Below are 20,425 nucleotides of genomic sequence, written 5' to 3' on the forward strand. Positions count from 1 at the left end.
TGTTACCCTAATATTCCTCCCCATAAAAGTCAGGGATTTCTTGTGTCTTGCTGCTTTAAGGATCTTCTCTCTATCTTTGGAATTTGCAAGCTTCACTATTTAATGTCAAGGTGTTGAATGGTTTTTATTGATTTTAGGGGGGGATCTCTCTATTTCCTGGATATGAATGCCTGTTTCCCTTCCCAGATTAGGAGTTTTTCAGCTAGGATTTGTTCAAATACATATTCTGGCCCTCTGTCCCTTTTGGCGCCCTTGGGAATCCCAATTAAACGTAGGTTTTTCTTCCTCAGGCTGTCGTTTATTTCCCTTAATCTGTCTTCATGGTCTTTTAATTGTCTGTCTCTTTTTTCCTCAGATTCCTTCCTTGCCATCAACTTGTCTTCTATGTCACTCACTCGTTCTTCCACCTCGTTAACCCTCGTCGTTAGGACTTCTAGTTTGGATTGCATCTCATTCAATTGATTTTTAATTTCTGCCTGATTGTATCTAAATTCTGCAGTCATGAAGTCTCTTGAGTCCTTTATGCTTTTTTCTAGAGCCACCAGTAGCTTTATGATAGTGCTTCTGAATTGGCTTTCTGACATTGAATTGTAATCCATATTTTGTAACTATGTGGGAGAGAGGACTGTTTCTTTCTTTTGAGGTGAGGTTTTCCTTCTAGTCATTTTGCTCAGTGCAGAGTGGCCAAAAACAAGTTGTATTGGGAAAAGGAGAAAAAGAGAGAGAAAGAAGGAAAGAAAAGAGAAAAAAAAGGAAGAAAAAAAAAAGAAAAAAGAGAAGAAAAAGAGAAAGAAAAAGAAAGAAAGGAAAAAAGGGCGGGGGAAGCAAACAGAAATCAAAAAGAAAAGAAAAGAAAAGAAAAGGGATCCCTGGGTGGCGCAGCGGTTTGGCGCCTGCCTTTGGCCCAGGGCGCGATCCTGGAGACCCGGGATCGAATCCCACATCAGGCTCCCGGTGCATGGAGCCTGCTTCTCCCTCTGCCTATGTCTCTCCCTCTCTCTCTCTCTGTGTGACTATCATAAATAAATAAAAATTAAAAAAAAAAAAAAAAAAAAAAGAAAAGAAAAAAAGAAAAAAAGAAAAGAAAAGAAAAGAAAAACCCACGGAGGAGTATCTTCTGATTCTGTGTACTTTAAGTCCCTTGACTTCCCCTGGAACTTGTCCGTCTAGCTGGTCTTCTGAGGGAGGGGCCTGCTGTGCTGATTTTCAGGTGTTTGCACTTGGGGGAGCTGCTCTGCCCCTGCCTGGTGCAGGGCTCAGTGGGGGTTGTTCACCCCGTGAGGCCCCAGGAGGAACAACCGCAGTGGCGGGGCAGCTCTGGAGCCCTGGAGTCAGCCCCCGCAGTAGCTCCGCAGCTCTCCGTCTGCAGGGCCTGGAGGCTCCGGGCGGGGCCGCTGATCTGCTCAGCTCGGGGCAGGAGCGTCCTCGCTGTCCTGGGCCCTCCCAGCCTCTGCCTGTCCCGGGGGAGGCCGGGTCCTGGGCTGTGTCCCGGCGCCCTGTGCTCCGGGGCCTGCGCTGGTGGATTCGCACTCCCGCCCCGCAGCCCCCTCCGCGGAGCCGCCCCTGAGCCCCCCGAGCTGCTCCTGCCCCGCAGCCCCCTCCGCGGAGCCGCCCCCGAGCCCCCCGAGCTGCTCCTGCCCCGCAGCCCCCTCCGCGGAGCCGCCTCCAAGCCCCCCGAGCTGCTCCCGCCCCGCAGCCCCCTCCGCGGAGCCGCCCCCGAGCCCCCGGAGCTGCTCCGGGTCCCCCGTGCGCGCTGCAGCCCTTAGGGAGCTCGGCGCATCTCCTGGGGCGCAGGTGTCTGTTAGTGTCCCCGGGAGCCCGAGGGCATCCCCGCCCTCCTGGGTCCTGCTCCACCTCCCCGCGAGCCCCTTTCCCCCGGGAAGGTTGGTGCAGCTCCTGCGTCTCCGGGTCGCGGCTCTCCTGTCCTGGGGACACTCGCCCCGGCCTCAGCCCGGCTCCTCGCGGGCCCCTCCCCCTTGGAGGCCTTTTGTGTCTTTATTTCTTTTTCCCCGTCTTCCTACCTTGATAGAAGCGCGAACTCTTCTCACTGTAGCATTCCAGCTGGTCTCTCTTTAAATCTCAGGCCGAATTCGTAGATTTTCAGGATGATTTGAAGGTTATCTAGGTAATTTGGTGGGGACAGGTGATTGGGGACCCTGCTCTCCCGCCGTCTTGCCCCTCCTCCCAATATTAGTCTGTCTCAGGAAATTCTATTCTGTCTTACTTATACCCACTCAAATATGCATCTTGTCATACAGTCATCTGTTTTTTTATTCATCTATTCATTTACCCAGCCATATATCCGTATATGGATCTATCCATCCACTCACTTGGTTTATCAACTAATTATTGAACACTTAGTTTATGCCAGGCTTACAATGTTGGAGAGACATGCCTTTAATCCAACTGTAACATACTGAGGTAAGTATAATAAATGGGTTGCATAAATATGCATCACAAAGTTGGTCGAGAATAGCAAAAATTAGCAGCGTCAGGATAAAGTGGGAAGATAGAATGGAAGAAATGACTTGTGTAGAGTTGTGAAAGAATATGAAAATGGATAAAGCAAATTTGTTGCTTCTGTGAGAGTATGTATGTGTGTGTCCAGGGGAGGGCAGGCAATAGGGGGCTAATAAGAATTGAGGCTGGACTGGTGGTGTCATCAGATCTCAAAGGTTTCTATATACTAAATTGGGTACTATTGCATTAAGATAAAGTCTTTATAGGGTAGGTATGAGTTCATAGGTTCAAAGAACTAATATTACCATGGGATCATTATATCTATTAAGAAACTAAAAAAAAAATTTTTTTTTACTGTCAAATTAAATTGAATAAGCTTTCCTGTTTGACAACGTTGAATTGATAGGTAGTCTGTAATTGAAGAAGTTATTTAGGGATGCCTAGTTAGTGTAGTCAGTAGAGAATATGACTCTTGATCTTAGGGTTGTGAGTTCAAGTCCCATGTTGCGTGTAGAGATTACTTAAAAATAAAACTCTAAAAAAAATGAGAGTAAAGGTGATTTAAAATGAGAGAATTATACAAAGTGATTCATACAGGGGATCCTGGGTGGCTCAGTGCCTGTGTCTGAGCCTCTCTCAGAGGCTGTGTCTCTACCTTTCTCTCTCTCATGAATAAATACAATAAAAATCTTAAAAAAAAGTGATCAATACATAGTTCACATGTTAAGTCAAGGGATTAAATTAATAAAAATAATCTGAGGGTAGCCTGGGTGGCTCAGCAGTTTAGCGCTGCCTTCAGCTCAGGTCTCTCCTGGAGACCCGGGATCGAGTCCCACATCGGGCTCCCTGCATGGAGCCTGTTTCTCCCTCTGCCTATGTCTCTGCCTCTCTCTCTGTTTCTCATGAATGAATGAATGAATGAATGAATAAATACATACATAAATAAAATAAAATAAAATAAAATAAAATAAAATGTCTTGCTGCCTTTGTGGCAATCCTAAAGCATGCAAACATTATAGTGAATCTGGATATTAAAATGAAACCACAGAAGTATTGATGGAGTCTGATAAGAAACAAGGATGCTGATATCAGAAATGGGGTTGCAACACTAATGTGATTTTAATGTAGTTCTTTCCCTTTAGGTTTCTACAAGATATGGGGAAGAGGAGAAGACATCCCATGGGAGAGGGAAAATAAGTGTTGGATTGGCAGTTCAATAGAAACATGACCTTGACTTAAATTTTCTGTGTTTCTTCCACCCCCTACCCTGGCATTGTTTGGTAGCCAAAGAGATTAAGTACAAATGAGAGCAGTTATGAAGGTAGTGGCTGAGTTGAAAAAATTCCCTGAAATAATTGTCTTAGTGAGTGAATCTTAATGAAAGGATCTGATAACAAATTGGAGACTGGAAGAAATAATTTTAAGGTCATTCATCCATGAAGAGCTAAAAAGGTGACATATAATGAGATGTAGCAGTGTATCAATAAAATGACCTTAAATGATCATAAGCCTGACAGATAAGAAGTAAGACATAACAAGGGTTCAGAAACCAACAGGGTGTAAGCAGATTATTTGCAGCATGCATAGGACCACCAAAATTAAAAATAATGTAGAGTGTCTGCAAGAAAAGGAGAGCATTTGGAAAGTTCCATTTTTTATAAGAAAAGACCTTTATAAAAAAAGGTCCTGCTAAATCATCTTGAAAGGTGAACCCAAATTCCCATAAACTGGTGTCCTGGTTTACCAACACCTGTAATCTGGCCTGGATGGCCTTTTCCCCCTGTGGTCTGCAAATGACCCCGCAGGTCATTTACATCAGTGAAAATGTTTATCTTATGTTTACAAGTATGTAAATGTTTACAACATATAGGGAAAATATGGAAGTAATACATTTATAATACATTTATGCTAAGTTTAGGAATAGTTTTCTAATCCTCATGTAACTTGTGTGTGTTTTATTTATTAAGTTTGTAAATGTTGAAGATAATTTGACATTAAAGAATCTGTTATGTTGGATCTATTGTTTTAATTTAAATGTTTAAAAAAATGTGATTGAAATATTAAGCTTATGGTTTTTAATTTTTTGAAAACAATTTAAAATAGGCTCCACATCCAGCATGGGGCTTGAACTCACAGCCCTGAGGTTAAGAGTCACATACTGTACCAATTGAGCCAACCAGGAACTCCTAAACTCATGGTTTTTAATTGGGGTTTTTCAAGATTATTTGATGTTATAATTTTGATTTCAAGAAATAATAATTAAAAGATGTGTATTTTGTACTTATGATTTTAAATTGATAATTGTAAGAAAAAAGATATTTGTATATGATATTTGATTGATTACATATTTGATACTTTAGAAATTTAGACATTTTAGGTTTGTAAGTAGTAGTTAAGTGTTTAAGAGGTTGTTTATTAGATTTGCAAATATCTTGTTAGGTGTTAGAAATGCTGGAGAGAAAAAAAAAAAAAGAAATGCTGGAGAGACTTGGATGTGTTAAAATTTGTAACTGTAATTTAAAATATCTAAGGAGGGCAGCCCCAGTGTCTCAGCGGTTTAGTGTCACCTTCAGCCCGGGGCGTGAACCTGGAGACCTGGGATGAGTCCCCCGTCAGGCTCCCTGCATGGAGCCTGCTTCTCCCTGTACCTGTGTCTCTGCCTCTCTGTCTGTCTCTGTGTCTCTCATGAATAAATAAATAAAATCTTAAAAAAAAAACCTAAGGAAATTGAATTAATCAGGCTCATAAATACTGGTAAATGTTTAGGGGAAATTAATCTACCAAATTTATAAGTCAATTGAGCATTGATCAAAGAACAAGGGAGAATTGCATATTTTTAATTTTTTTTGCATATTTTTAATTTAATAAAAACAGTAGATTTATATGTGTGTTTATTAGATAGGACTTCTTTTTGAAGATTTAATTTAAATAGTCATTTTATTAACTTGAATGTAAATTAAAATACACACCACTGTCAGCATTCTTTTTATATATATGCCCCCAATTTTCTTCCTGTACATTAAGAAATTATTGCTTTGAGGTAGAGTGGGGGAACACATTCATCAGGAACTATTTCAGTCCTAGCACTGGTATCAATATGTGAGTACTTTTTTTCAAAAAACAAAACAACCCCCCCATTTTATTTTGAATAATTTGGAATAATGAAAAGTTCCCTTTTCATCCCATCATATCAGAGGGTCTGTGATATCCATATGACACTACTAGTTATTTAATCTTGGTCACTTAGTTAAGGTATTGCCAGGTTTCTCCACTGTCAAGTTACTAGGAGCTAAGCTACACCTCTTGGAGGGAGAGCTATCTGCATATATTATTTAGAATCCTTCTCTAAGGAATTTTTGTTTCTTCTCTCCCAATTTCATCAGCCTTTTGAAAACTCCAATCTCTGAAATTACCTGTTACACCTTAAAGGATTGCTAAGAGGATCCATAATAGATATGAGTAGATATGAAGTTCGGTGAAAACAGAAAAGTTTCGAGCAAGTATGTATGTTTACTCAGGTATATTTTTGAAGTTAAGTTTTAAAGTATATATTTTAAAATAGGAATGCATATTATCCAAATGTATTAATGTATTGAATATTATCTTGAATTGTTTTTGCTTCTTCAAGATGCCACAAAGAACAAACTCCATCAATGAAGAGATTACAGGCAATTGACTGGATAATACAAACTCTTTAAAAGGAGCATAGGTGTTATTCATGATTACATTATATTATCTGGGTCTGCACTAGGCAGTTCAGTATAAAAGGTATGTATAAGGTGAGAAACACATATATAACACAGAGTTCTAAACTTCCCATTAAAATCATAAGATCACCTTTGTTTTAGTTGTCTTTTGACAATCTGATACCAGGAAAAGAATGATAAAATATATTAATAAAAATGTAAAACACTTTTATTATTTTAATTAAATCTAAATTATATTTTCAACAGAGGTCCTGAATGTAAGACTTTCAATCTAAATTCAAAGGCTATCATGTCTAAATCACATTTAAATTATTAATCTCATTTTCATATCAGAATTTTACTTGTCAGACTCATCAGGCTGGCAATTACTGAGTGCAATAAGTTTTCAGTTATTAATCAAATAGTAAATGTCAAATGATCAAACATGAGCTCATTTATTTTTTTTATTTTTTATTTTTTTTAAACATGAGCTCATTTAAAGGAAACAAGAAAACAATCAATTTGCTGTAGTCTGGATATTCAGACAGACCTTCCTTATTTCAAAAGCTTCTTTTAGCTGTGTAACAATTTTCTTGTAGCATCTCCAACCTACATATATTGCATTTTTTCACCTCTAAATCTTCTCAGAAAATTTGTTCGAATTTGGAGGGAAAAGAATGTTCTCTAGGCATACATTGATAAACTTAGATCTTTTGTGTTTTAAAAACCTTATCATCAAGAAATTCTCAGGTATTATATGTTGGCAAATTGAATTTAAATTAAAAAAGTGTAAAAAAGAAAATAAAGAACATTCTCTGTATTCTTCTATGATAAGACCCTGTTTATTTCCTTCGGGGGTTCATCACACTCTGGAATTATTGAACATTGATTTTCTTGCTTATTGTCTAATTCCCACTAAGAAAAGCTCTGTATTTGAATTAGAGAGTGAACTATGAATAAATACAGTACATGCGAATAAAAAAAACCCCAAATTCTCAACAAAATACTAGTAAAATGAATTCAGCAATACATTAAAAAAATCATTCACCGTGACCAAATGGGATTTATTCCTGGGAGATAAGGCTGGTTCAATATTCACAAATGAATCAGTGATCCATCACATCAATAAGAAAAAGGTGGAAAAAGCATTTGACAGAGTACAACACCCACTCATGATAAAATCCCTCAACAAACTAGGTTTAGAGGGAACATACCTCAACATAATAAAGGCCATACATAAAAAATAAAAATAAAAAAATAAAGGCCATACATGAAAAACAGGTAACATTATCCTTAATAGGGAAAAACAGAGCTTTTCTCCTAAGGTCAGGAATCAGGAACAAGACAGGATGTCGACTCTCACCACTGCTATTTAACATAGTTGGAAGTCCTAGTACAGCAATCAGATAACAAAAGAAAAGGTATCCAAATTGGTAAGGAAGAAGTCAAATTTTCACTATTTGCAGATGACATGATACTACCTATAGCAAACCCTAAAGACTCCACAAAAAACCCTGCTAGAACTAATAGATTAATTTGGTAAGGTTGCAGGATACAAAATCAAAGTACAGAAATCCATCATGTCTACACATCAATAATAAAGCATCAGAAAGGGAAATTAAGAAAACAATCCCATTTACACTTGTACCAAAAATAATAAGAGTCCTAACAATAAACCTAACCAAATAGGTGAAAGACCTATACTCTAAAGACTATAAAATACTTATGAAAGAAAATGAAGACAATACAAAGAAATGAAGAAGACATTCCATGCTCATGGATTGGAAGGATAAATATTGTTAAAATGTCTATACTACCCAAAACAATGTAGACATTTACTACAATCCCTATAAAAAAATCATCATTTTTCATGGAACTAGAACAAAAAACCCTAAAATTTTTATGGAACCACAAAGGATCCCATGTAGCCAAAAGCAATCTTAAAAAATAAAAGCAAATCTGGAGGAATCATAATTCCAGATTTTAAGTTATAAAGCTGCAGCGATCAAAACAGTATGGTCCTGGCACAAAAATAGACACATAGATCAGAACATAGAGCAGAATAGAAAACTCAGAAATAAACTCACAACTATATGGTCAATTGATCTTTTTTTATTTTTAAGATTTTATTTATTTATTTATGACAGACACACACAGAGAGAGGCAGAGACACAGGCAGAGGAAGAAGAAGCAAGCTCCATGCAGGGAGCCTGACGTGGGACTCAATCCCGGGTCTCCAGGATCAGGCCTTGGGCCGAAGGCAGGTACTCAACCACCGAGCCACCCAGGAACCCCCTGGTCAATTACTCTTTGACAAAGCAGGAGAGAATATACAATGGGAAGATAACATTTTTTTCAACAAATGATGTTTGGAAGACTGGACAGCAACATGCAAAAGAATGAAACCGGATCATTCTCTAATACCATACACAAAAATAAACTAACGATAGATTAAATACCTAACTATAGGTATTTAATTAATTAATTAATTAATTAAATTAATAACTGTCAATCTGAAGCTATAAAAATCCGTGAGGACAACACAGACAGAAACTTCTTTGACATCAGCTGGAGCAACTTCTTTCTAGATATGTCTCCTGAGGCAAGGGAATCAAAAGCAAAAAAACAAAACAAAACAAAACAAAACAAAAAAAAACCCACAAAAAACAAAAACTATTGGGACTTCATCAAAATAAAAAGCTTCTGTACAACAAAGGAAACAATCAGCAAAACTAATAGGCAACTTACTGAAGGGGAAGAGATATTTGCAAATAATATATCAGATAAAGGGTTAGTATCCAAAATATATAAAGAACACCCCCCAAAAAATAATCCAACTAAAAATGGGCAGAAGGTATGAACAGACATTTCTTCAAAGAAGACATCTATATGGCCAACAAGTGAAAAGATGCTCATAATCACTGATCATCAGGGAAATTGTAAATCAAAACCATAATGAGATATCACCTCACACTTGTCAGAATGGCTAAAATCAACAACACAAGAAATAACTGGAATTGGCTTGGATGTGGAGATAAAGTAACACTCATGCACTGATGGTGGGAATGCAAAGTGGTACAACTACTGTGAAAAACAGCAAGGAGGTTCCTCAAAAAGTTAAAAATAGAGTTACCCTATGATCCAGAAATCACACTACTGAGTATTTACCCAAAGAATACAAGATCACTAATTCAAAGGGATACATGCCCCCCAATTTATAGCAGCATTATTTACAATAGTCAAGATATAGCAGCAGCCTAAATGTCCATCAATTGATGAATGGATAAAGAAGTGTATTTCATTGTATATATATATGTGTGTATGTGTGTGTGTGTGTAAACAATGGAATATTATTCAGCCATAAAAAGAATGAAATCTTACTATTTGAAATGGCATAGATGGAGTGAGAGAATATAATGCTAAGTGAAATAAATCAGTCAAAGACAAATACCACATGATTTCACTTATTTTTGGAATTTAAGACACAAAACAAGCAAAGGCAAAAAATGAGAGAGAGAGAGAGAGAGAGAGAGAGAGAAATCAAGAAACCAACTCTTAATTATAGAAAACAAACTGATGATTACCAGAAGGGAGGTGATGGAGGGATATGTTAAGTAGGTGATGGGGATTAAGGAGTGTACTTGTAAAAAAAAAAAAAGAGTGTACTTGTGATGAGCATAGGGTGATGTATGGATGTGTTGAATTACTATACTGCACACCCAAAATTAATATGACACTCTATGTTAATTGGAATTAAAATAAAATCTTAAAAAGAAATCTAAAGTCTTTTGGAACAGCCTAAAATCTAAAAATGAAATAGTCTTCCAAAATAACTGGGGAATGGCATGTGGTAGGATAAAAATAGTTTTTTTTTTGTATAGTAAGTTTAGTAATTCACAATTTTATGAACGTATCTCCTTTAGTTCCTCCTAAAATAATAGGAATTATAGATGCTAACATTTCTTGAGTTTTTACTTTGTACAGAGAATTGTGTTAAACACTTTAAACTCATTTAATTTTTACAACATCCTTGAGGAAATACTTTTATTTTCTTCATTTTTACATATGAGAATGCCGAGTTTTAAAAAAAGTTATATAAACGGCACCTGAGTGGTACAGTCGGTTAAGCATCTGTCTTCAGCTCAGGTCATGGTCCCAGGGATCAGTTCCACATCAGACTCCTTGCTCAGTGGGGAGCCTGCTTCTCCCTCTGCCTCTGATTCTCTCCCTTTCTGTTCCTCATGAATAAATAAATAAAATCTTAAAAAACAGTTATATAGTTAGTAAGGGATCAAGAAGGAATAGGCTGCAGAGCCTATGCTCATAGCCATTCATTATTTTATACTCCCCAAATAATTAAATAATCAGAGTTCTTGATATAAAAATTGCCTGGATTATGTGGATTTTTTTGAAATTCATAAAGTCCATGTTCTTTATCTTACAGTGATTTTTTTCTCATCCTCAATTCATTTAGTAATTTCATGCTTTATGAAATATATATTCATATCACTTCCTGGGTTATTAAAATTTACTGGGGGGAAAAAAGGAAAATAAAAAAATAGTTTCCTGGGTATTAAAATTTCAGTGCACAGACTCATTAATATTATATGATTATAATATAATCATATAATATGATTATATTTTACTTCAATTGTTTACTTTGAAAATTTCAAAACTAGAGGAAAAATGAAAAAAACAGTAACATGAGAACCCACATAAGCTCACCTATATATACAAATTATTAACATTTTGATATATTCTCTCTCTTTTGCAGTCTCTCTCGCTCTCTGATACATGTGTGGAGATGCTCCTCAATGCATGTATATACATACACATACACTTTTTTGGCTGAACCATTTTAAGAGTTAGTACAAATTTTAATTTTAGGTACCAATGAATAAATATGAGAAATATTTTAAAAATATATATTCTTGTTGATAAAGGAAATTTTCAACTTTCCACATTTGTGGCCCTGCTCCTATGCTCCCAGGGAAGCTATACTTATATTTGTGAAGGTGAAAATGACTCCACAAAACCTCAGAGCATGGGCTCTGGACACAGAAATGTCCTGAGAAATGTACATCTGCCTTATTAAAAATAAATAGCCAATAGGGAGCATTCTAAATACAAAGATAAAAACAAAACAAAACAAAAAACCCCTCCCTCATTCCCATAAGACCAAAGTCATACAACCTTGCACATTCTAAAACTATAAGGTACAATCTGTAACTTTCTGGAATGTCCTTCATCTTGATGATTTGTAACTTTTTATGGAAAAAAATATACAGCCTTGCACAAAATGTTCCTTCCCCAGAGTATTTTCTTCTTTGTAAAGATTGTGAATTCTGGACTGCTGTCTTAACTTGGCTTGAGTAAAACTCTTCTCCTTTCTCCTTAAAATTTTAAACAAGATCTGTTCATTTTGCACTAAGAATGTAAATGGAATAATCCACTTAACATTTCTAAATCAAAATTTAACTCTTAAGAAGTTTTCAAAACCACAATTTATCAAAAGAAAATTAATTTTTATTAATTCAACTTAAATTTTTGATATATTCTGTTTGCTTTTTTTGGGGATGTGTCTTTTCAAGAATTCTAATTTTGGTGAAAAGTGTATTTCTTCTAAAATCAACTTTATTGAGATGTAATCTATGTATAGTAAGCTGTGTCCACTTAAAATATATAATTTGATACATTTTTGATAGACTTAGACAACTGAAAACCACACTACAAGATATGGAACTTTTTTCTTTTTTAGCTTTTCTTTTAATTTAAATTCAATTTGCCAACATATGTATAACACCTAGTGCTTATCCCATCAAGTGCCCCCTCAGTGCCCGTCACCCAGTCACCCCAATCCGCCACCCACCTCCCCTTCTGCAACTCTTTATTTCCCAGAGTTAGGAATCTTTCAGGTTTTGTCTCCCTAATTTTTCCCACTCAGTTCCCCTTCTTTCCTTTATAATCCCTTTCACTATTTTTTATATTCCCCATATGAGTGAAACCATATGATGATTCTCCTTTTCTGATTGACTTACTTCCCTCAGCATAATACCCTCCAGTTCCATCCACTTGAAGCAAATGATGGTTATTCATCATTTCTGATGGCTGAGTAATATTCCATTGTATATATAGACCACACCTTCTTTATCCATTCACCTGTTGATGGACACCAAGGCTCCATCCACAGTTTGGCTATTGTGGACATTGTTGCTATAAATATTCAGGTGCAGATGTCCCTGGTGTTTCACTGCATCTGTATCTGTGGGGTAAATCCCCAGTGGTACAATTGCTGGGTCGTAGGGATAGCTCTATTCTTAAGTCTTTGAGGAACCTCCACACAGTTTTCCAGAGTGGCTGCACCAGTTCACATTCCCACCAACAGTGCAAGAGGGTTTCCCTTTCTCCACATCCTCTCCAACATTTGTTGTTTCCTGTCTCATTAATTTTCACCATTCTCACTGTGTGAGGTGGTATCTCATTGTGGTTTTGATTTGTATTTTCCTGATAGTAAGTGATGCGGAGCATTTTCTCCTGCGCTTGTGGGTCATTTCTGTTTTCCTTGGTGAAATTTCTATTCGTATCTTTTGCCCATTTCATGATTGGATCGTTGGTTTCTTTGCTGTTGAGTTTACTAAGTTCTTTATAGATCTTGGATACTAACCCTTTATCTGATAGGTCATTTGCAAATATCTTCTCCCATTCTGTAGGTTGTCTTTTAGTTTTGTTGACTGTTCCTTTTGCTGTGCAGAAGCTTTTTATCTGGATGAAGTCCCAATAGTTCATTTTTGCTTTTGTTTCCTTTGCCTTCATAGATGTATCTTGGAAGAAGTTGCTCTGGCCAAGTTCAAAAAGGGTGTTGCCTGTGTTCTCCTCTAGGATTTTGATGGACTGTTGTCTCACACTTAGAACTTTCATCCATCTTGAGTGTATCTTTGTGTGTGGTGTCAGAGAATGTCCAGTTTCATTCTTCTGCATGTGGATGTCCAATTTTCCCAGCACCATTTATTGAAGAGACTGTCCCTTTTCCGGTGGACAGTCTTTCCTGCTTTGTGGAATATTAGTTGACCATAGAATTGTGGGCCCATTTCTGGGTTCTCTATTCTGTTCCATGGAGCTACGTGTATGTTTTTGTGCCAGTACCATACTGTCTTGATGATCACAGCTTGAAATCCGGCATTGTGATGCCCACAGCTCTGGTGGTCTTTTTCAATATTCCCTGGCTATTCGGGGTCTTTTCTGATTCCCCACAGATCTCAAGATTATTGGTCCCAACTCTGTGGATAAAGTCTATGGTATTTTGATAGGGATTGCATTGAACGTGTACATTGGGAGTAGGTGTTCTCAACTCATCTGGCCCCACAAACTCACCTGGATAACTTTGAAACCATCCTGAACACCTACAGATTTGACTTGAGATTAAAGGAGAGAACAGCTGGAACTCTATAGAGAGAAAAGCTTTAGTTTCAAACAAGGTAGGAAGGCAGAAAAAAATATATAAACAAGATTGAGTGGGGGAGGGGCCCTGCAAGAAGCCGGGCTAATGGGGGCAGCAAGAGACTCCAGGACAGGAAAGCCCCACCCCAGAGACATAGGAACTTTAAAAATCTTCTCGGATTTTTCCTGGATGGAAAGCACTCAGCAGGGAAATCAGGCAGAAGCTCAAGAGAAGCAGGGATGCCTGCAGTCCCCTGGGATCACTAGGAGAGGAGGGGTGCCCAGGGGAAAGTGCAGCTCACACCGAGGGCCAATCTTGGTAAAGGGCTAGAGCGCAGCCCTTGGTGCATTTGGGAGAAGCCAGGGGGTTAGGTGGGTGGCTCCAGACCGAGGTGGCTGAGCCCCGTTGCCTTCAGGAGCCGGGGTCCCAGGAGCGTGATTCCAGCAGCTCAGGCCCCAGATCCAAGGGCTCCAAGTGAAAAAAGCCCATGATCCTGTGGTCCCCCCGGGACAGGCACAGGCGGGTAGGGCACAGGACAGCGAGGACACTCCTGCTGCTGGGTGCCCCCGAGCTGTGCATATTAGTGCACCCGCCCCGGAAGCATCTAGGCCAGTGCAGATTGGGAGCTGTGGGTGCTTACTGGGGGAGCTGAAGCCGCAGATGGAGACCTGGCCACCGCCAGTGGTGTCATTCCTCCTGGTGTCACCGTGTGCCTGGGAGACTTGGGGCCGCCAGGGGACAGGGGCCTCATGGGGTAAACTGAGCCTGGTACCCAGTGGGGGTGGGGGCATCTCCCCAGGTGCTCACACCTGAGAATCAGCACAGCAGGCCCCTCCCTCAGAAGACCAGCTGGAAGGACAGGGGAAAAGTAAGGTCTCGACCAAGCAGTGATGGAAAGTTCCAGGACTGAGTGAAAATAGTATGTAGAACTAGAGGGTCCTTTTCTTTTTTTCTTTTCTTTTTTCTTTCTTTTTCCATTTTGATTCGTTTTTATATCAGACTAAAAATTTCCAATATTTTTTCTCTTTTCCCACGTTAACTACAATATTTTACCAGCTCTTCATTTTTAAGTTTTTTTTTTCCTTTTTGACTTTTATATTTCTAAAATTACATGTCTTAGATGTATTTTTCACTTCTGTCTACCCTTCAACATATTCAATTTAATTTTGGGAGATATACCAGATATGGGTTTTTATTTTGTGTTTTTTTGTTTTCTGTGCCTCCTTTTGTTCTACAATGGCAGAAGTTAATACCTTCTAGAACATGACCAACATGCACCCAGAACCAAGTGGTATACCATGCTGGTTCAGTCTGTGCTATTATATTCTCTCTTCCTTCCCATTCTGCCCCCCTCTTTTATCTAGTTTATGTTTTGGTGGTCAATGTTGGGACCTTCTACAAGCATTGCTGGTTTATATAGATTTGGGACTGAGTATCTTCTAACATATAGAACTTAATATACTCAGAACCAAGAAAATCACCCTCTAGGACCCCTCAGGTAGACTACATTCTAGCTCCAGTACAACTTCTTCACCATCACCATCTCCCAGTCCCTGCCCCCTGCCGCCTTTTATCCCCTCTCCTTCCTCTTTACTTTTTTCTTTTTCTTTTTTTTTTTTTCTTCTTTGGGGCTTTTGGCATTTTACTTTTTACTACTTTGTTTTAAGATTTGTTTTTCACTTTCGTGCTCCTTTTGTTTTATTTTGTTCTAATCTTCTTTTTCATTTACAGGTCTCTGACCTCATCAAAATCATCTAGGGTGGAATTTACTTATGTCGTAGTTGACATATTTTTACTCGGCCTGCTCATACAGCCACTCTGCACTGACCAAAATCAAGAAGGAAGAATTCACCACATAAGAAAGAAGCAGAAACAGTACTCTCTGCCACGGAGTTGTGAATATGGATTACAATTTGATGTCAGAGCCAATTCAGAAGCACAATTATAAAGTTACTGGTGGCTCTGGAAAAAAAGCGTAAAGGACTCTAGAGGCTTTGTTACAGCAGAATTTATTTATTTATTTATTTATTTATTTATTTATTTATTTATTTAAAAGATTTTATTTATTTATTCATAGACACAGAGAGAGAGGCAGAGACACAGGCAGAGGGAGAAGCAGGCTCCATGCAGGGAGCCTGATGTGGGACTCGATCCCGGGTCTCCAGGATCACACCCCAGGCTGCAGGTGGCACCAAACCACTGTGCCACTGGGGCTGCCCCGTTACTGCAGAATTTAGATCTAATCATGCCAAAATTAAAAATTATTTAAATGAGATGCAGTCCAAACTGGATGTCCTAATGACGAGGGTTAATTAGGTGGAATAAAGAGTGAGCATCATGGAGGAGAAGTTAATGGTAAGGAAAGAAACTGAGGACAAAAGAGAAAAAAACAATTAAGAGATCATGAGGAAAGGCGTAAGGAAATAAATGATACCCTCAGAAGGAAGAATTTACAAATAATTGCGATTCCAGAAGAGGCTGAGAGGGAGAGAGGACCAGAAAGTATATTTGAAGAAATCATAACTGATAACTTTTCTAATTTGAGGAGGGAGACAGGCATTCAGATCCAAGAGATAGAGAAGAACCCCCCAAAATCATTAAAAACTGTTCAACATCTCGGCATTTAATAGTGAAACTTGCAAATTCCAAAGATAAAGAGAAAATCCTTAAAGCAACAGGAGACAAGAGATCCCTAGCTTATATGGGGAAAGATATCAGATTAATAGCAGACCCCTCCACAGAGACCTGGCAGGCTAGAAAGGGCTGGCAGGATATAGTCAGGGTCTTAAATGAGAAGAACCTGCAGCCAAGAATACTTTATCCAGCAAGGCTGTCATTCAGAATAGAAGGAGAGATAAAGAGCTTCCAAGACATGCAGAAACTGGAAGAATATTTGACCTCCAAACTAGCTCTGGAAGAATTATTAAAGGGGACCCTATAAAAGAAAGAGGAAGCCTAAATAAATAATCCATAAGAACAGGGACTGAATAGGTATTATGATGACACTAAATTCATATCTTTCAATAGTTACTCTGAACTTGAATGTGCTAAATGATCCCATCAAAAGACACAGGGTTTCACTGGATTAAAAAGCAGGACCCATCTATTTGCTGTCTACAAGAGACTCATTTTAGATGTAAGGACACCTCTAGCCTGAAAATGAAAGGTTGGAGAACAATTTACCATTCAAATGGTCCTCAAAAGAAAGCCGGGGTAGCCATCCTTATATCAGATAAATTAAAGTTTATCCCAAAGACTGTAGTAAGAGATGAAGAGGGACACTATATCATACTTAAAGGATCTATCCAACAAGGGAACCTAACAATCATGAATATTTATGCCCCAAATGTGGGAGCTGCCAAGTATATCAATCAATTAATAGCCAAAGTAAAGACATACTTAGATAATAATACACTAATCGTTGGGGGCTTTAACACGACACTTTCTGCAAATGACAGGTGTTCTAAGCACAACATCTCCACAGAAACAAGGGCCTTAAATGATACACTGGACCAGATGGATTTCACAGATATTTACAGAACTTTACATCAGAACACAACTGAATACACATTCTTCTCAGGTGCACATGGAACTTTCTCCAGAATTGAGCACATACTGGGTCACAAATCAGGTCTCAACCGATACCAAAAGATTGGGATTGTCCCCTTCATATTTTCAGACCACAATGCTTTGAAACTAGAATTCAATCACAAGAAGAGATTTGGAAGAAACTCAAACAAAGGTTAAAGAGCATCCTAGTAAAGATGAATGGGTCAACCAGGGAATTAGAGAAGAATTCAAAAGATTCATGGAAACTAATGAAAATGAAGATACAACTGTTCAAAATCTTTGGGATATATCAAAGGGATGCTCAGAGGGAAATACATCGCAATACAAGCCTCCCTCAAAAAATTGGCAAAACCTCAAATACACAAGGTAACCTTGCACCTAATTGAACTGGAGAAAGAACAACAAGTAAAACCTACACCAAGCAGGGATCCCTGGGTGGCGCAGTGGTTTGGCACCTGCCTTTGGCCCAGGGCGCGATCCTGGAGACCCGGGATCGAATCCCACGTCGGGCTCCCAGTGCATGGAGCCTGCTTCTCCCTCTGCCTGTGTCTCTGCCTCTCTCTCTGTCTCTCTCTGTGTGACTATCATAAATTAAAAAAAAAAGAAAAACCTACACCAAGCAGAAGAAGAGAGATAATAAAGATTTGAGGGGACCTCAATGAAATAGAGACCAGAAGAACTGTAGAACAGTTCTATAAAACCAGGAGTTGGTTCTTTGAAAGAATTAATAAGATATATAAACCATTAGCCAGCCTTATTAAAAACAAAAAAGGCTCAAATTAATAAAATCACAAATGAAAGAGGAGAGATCACAACCAGTACAATGGTAATACAAACGATTTTAAAAATGTATTATGAGCAGCTATATCACAATAAATTAGCCAATCTAGAAGAAATGGATGCATTTCTGGAAAACCACAAATTACTGAAACTGGAACAAGAAGAAATAGAAAACCTGCACAGGCCAATACCCAGGGAGGAAATTGAAGCAGTCATCAAAAACCTCCCAAGACACAAAAGTCCAGGGCCAGATGGCTTCCCAGGGGAATTCTATCGAATGTTTAAAGAAGAAGTAATACCTATTCTACTAAAGCTGTTCCAAAGGATAGAAAGGGATGGAATACTTCCAAACTTGTTTTATGAGGCAGCATCACCTTAATTCCAAAACCAGGCAAAGACCCCACCAAAAAGGAGAATAATAGACCAATATCCCTGATGAACACAGATGTAAAAATTCTCAACAAGGTACTAGCCAATAGGAACTAACAATACATTAAGAAGATCATTCACAATGGCCACGTGGGATTTATCCTCAGGATGCAAGGTTGGTTCAACACTTGTAAAACAATCAACATGATATGGAACTTTTTTATTACTCCTCAATGTTTTTTTGTGTTTCTTTGTAGTCCATAATTCCCTTTGCTCTGAGACTAGACAGCCACTTAAAATTTTTTTTCATTTAAAAAGGTATCTATAATTTTCATTTAAAAAAAGTATCATTTAGAGAGAGAGAGAGAGTGAGAGAAAGAAAGAGAGAGAGAATGCACATGAGCATGAGTCATGGGAGGGACAGAGGGAGAAGCAGACTCTCCACTGAACAGGAGCTATGTGGAGCTCTTCCCAGGACCTTGGGATCATGACCTGAGCTGAAGGCAGATGCTTAACCAACTGAGCCACCCAGGTGCCCCACTTACTTATTTGTCACTATAGTGTGCATATCTTAGAATTGTATATTAATGGAATCTTGTGTTGTGTATTTTTTTTAGCCTGGATTCTTACACTCAGCATAATAATTTCAAGATTCATCCATGTTGTTGAATGTATTTCTAGTCTCTCCTTTTTATTCCTGAGTAATATTCCACTGTATGGCTATACAATATCTTGTTTTCTTGTTTATCCATTTGTTGACGGACATTTGAATCATGTCCATGTTTTGGCTATTGTGAATAAAAAAATACTTGAACATTCATGTACCAGACTCTGATTTCACTATTTTGGATAAGAGTGTAATGGTTAGGTAGAAAAATAAGTATATCTTTAATGTTTTAAAAAATTGTAAAACAATTTTCCAGTTATCGTATCATTTTACCTGTATAACTCCAGTGTTTGCAAATTCTAGTTGCTCCACATGCTCCCCAGAACTTGGTATTGTCAGCATACAATAATTAATTAATTTTAGGATCCTTATAAGTGTGTGGTGTTATCTCCTTGTGAATTTTAATGGCAGTTTCTTAATGCTAATGAATATTGTGCTAACTTGTCAACCATCTTCTCTTGCACAGTGTTCTCTCAATATTTTCCCTATTGTTTATTGGGTTATTTAATCATTGTAATCACAGCACAAATCCTTATGCATTCAATCCTTTTAAGTGTAATGAGAGTTGTGTTTTCTGTTTTATGGTATATCTCTGTGAATGAAACCTGTGTATTCTGCAGTTGTATATAATAATCTATACATATCAGTGATGTCAAGGTCCTGTAATATTGTTCAGACTGTCTATGTCTTAATCAGTATTTTTTTCTAGTTCTAGTGATTGCTGAATAGAGTCTTAAAATCTTTTACAAAGATTGTAGAACTGTTTATTTCTCGTTTTAATTGTGCCATTATTTGTTTTATGTAATCTGTTGCTTTCTTATTATTGTATACTTTATGATTATTATGTATTTCTGATGAAATGATCTTTTCTATCATTATGAAATGTTCTTTACCTCAGGCAGTATTTTTTATCTTACAGCCTAGTTTATCTAATATTAATATAGTATTTCCAAACTTCTTATGCAAATGGCAGATCTTTTTCCTTCTATTTACTTTCAAATATCTTTGGTTTTCTATTTATCTCTTTATTTAAAATATTTTATTTGCCAATTTATTTTAGAGAGAGAGAACACAGAATCAGGGGGAGGGGCAGCTCGAGAGGCAGAGAATCTCAAGTGAGTTCAGAGCCAGTTACAGGGCTTGACCTTATGACCCTGAAATCATGATTCTGAGATCATGACCTGAGCTGAAGCCAAGAGTTGGACACTTCACTGACTGAGCCACCCAGGTACCTCTCTTTGTTTTTATATTTAAAGTGTATCTCTCAGAATATATTTGGGTATTTCTTTCACATGTATTGTGAACATTTTTCACCTCTTAATCAGACTGTTTAATCCATTGATTATGGTTATTTATATAGATTTAGGTATACCATCTTGGTATTTTTAAAATGTGATCATTAGTCATACAAGGATTTTGTAGACACAATTATACATGTTATATCTGCATTATAAC

General features: G+C 37.9%; 1 protein-coding gene across 22 annotated transcripts in view; it reads right to left on the minus strand.

The window, feature by feature from the left end:
* HTR1F (5-hydroxytryptamine receptor 1F) overlaps positions 1–20,425 on the minus strand; it is a 156,509-nt gene that overhangs the window by 63,412 nt on the left and 72,672 nt on the right. For 6 of the 22 annotated variants that reach the window (XM_049104628.1, XM_049104624.1, XM_049104622.1 and 3 more), the window contains one exon: positions 2,022–2,121. The exons of the other annotated variants lie outside the window; for them this stretch is intronic. The gene's annotated coding sequence lies outside the window, so the exon portion shown is untranslated. The remainder of the gene's footprint in view (positions 1–2,021; positions 2,122–20,425) is intronic. 22 annotated transcript variants of the gene reach the window in all.

Source organism: Canis lupus, chromosome 31 (assembly GCF_003254725.2).
Source record: "Canis lupus dingo isolate Sandy chromosome 31, ASM325472v2, whole genome shotgun sequence".
NCBI classification, from domain to species: domain Eukaryota; kingdom Metazoa; phylum Chordata; class Mammalia; order Carnivora; family Canidae; genus Canis; species Canis lupus.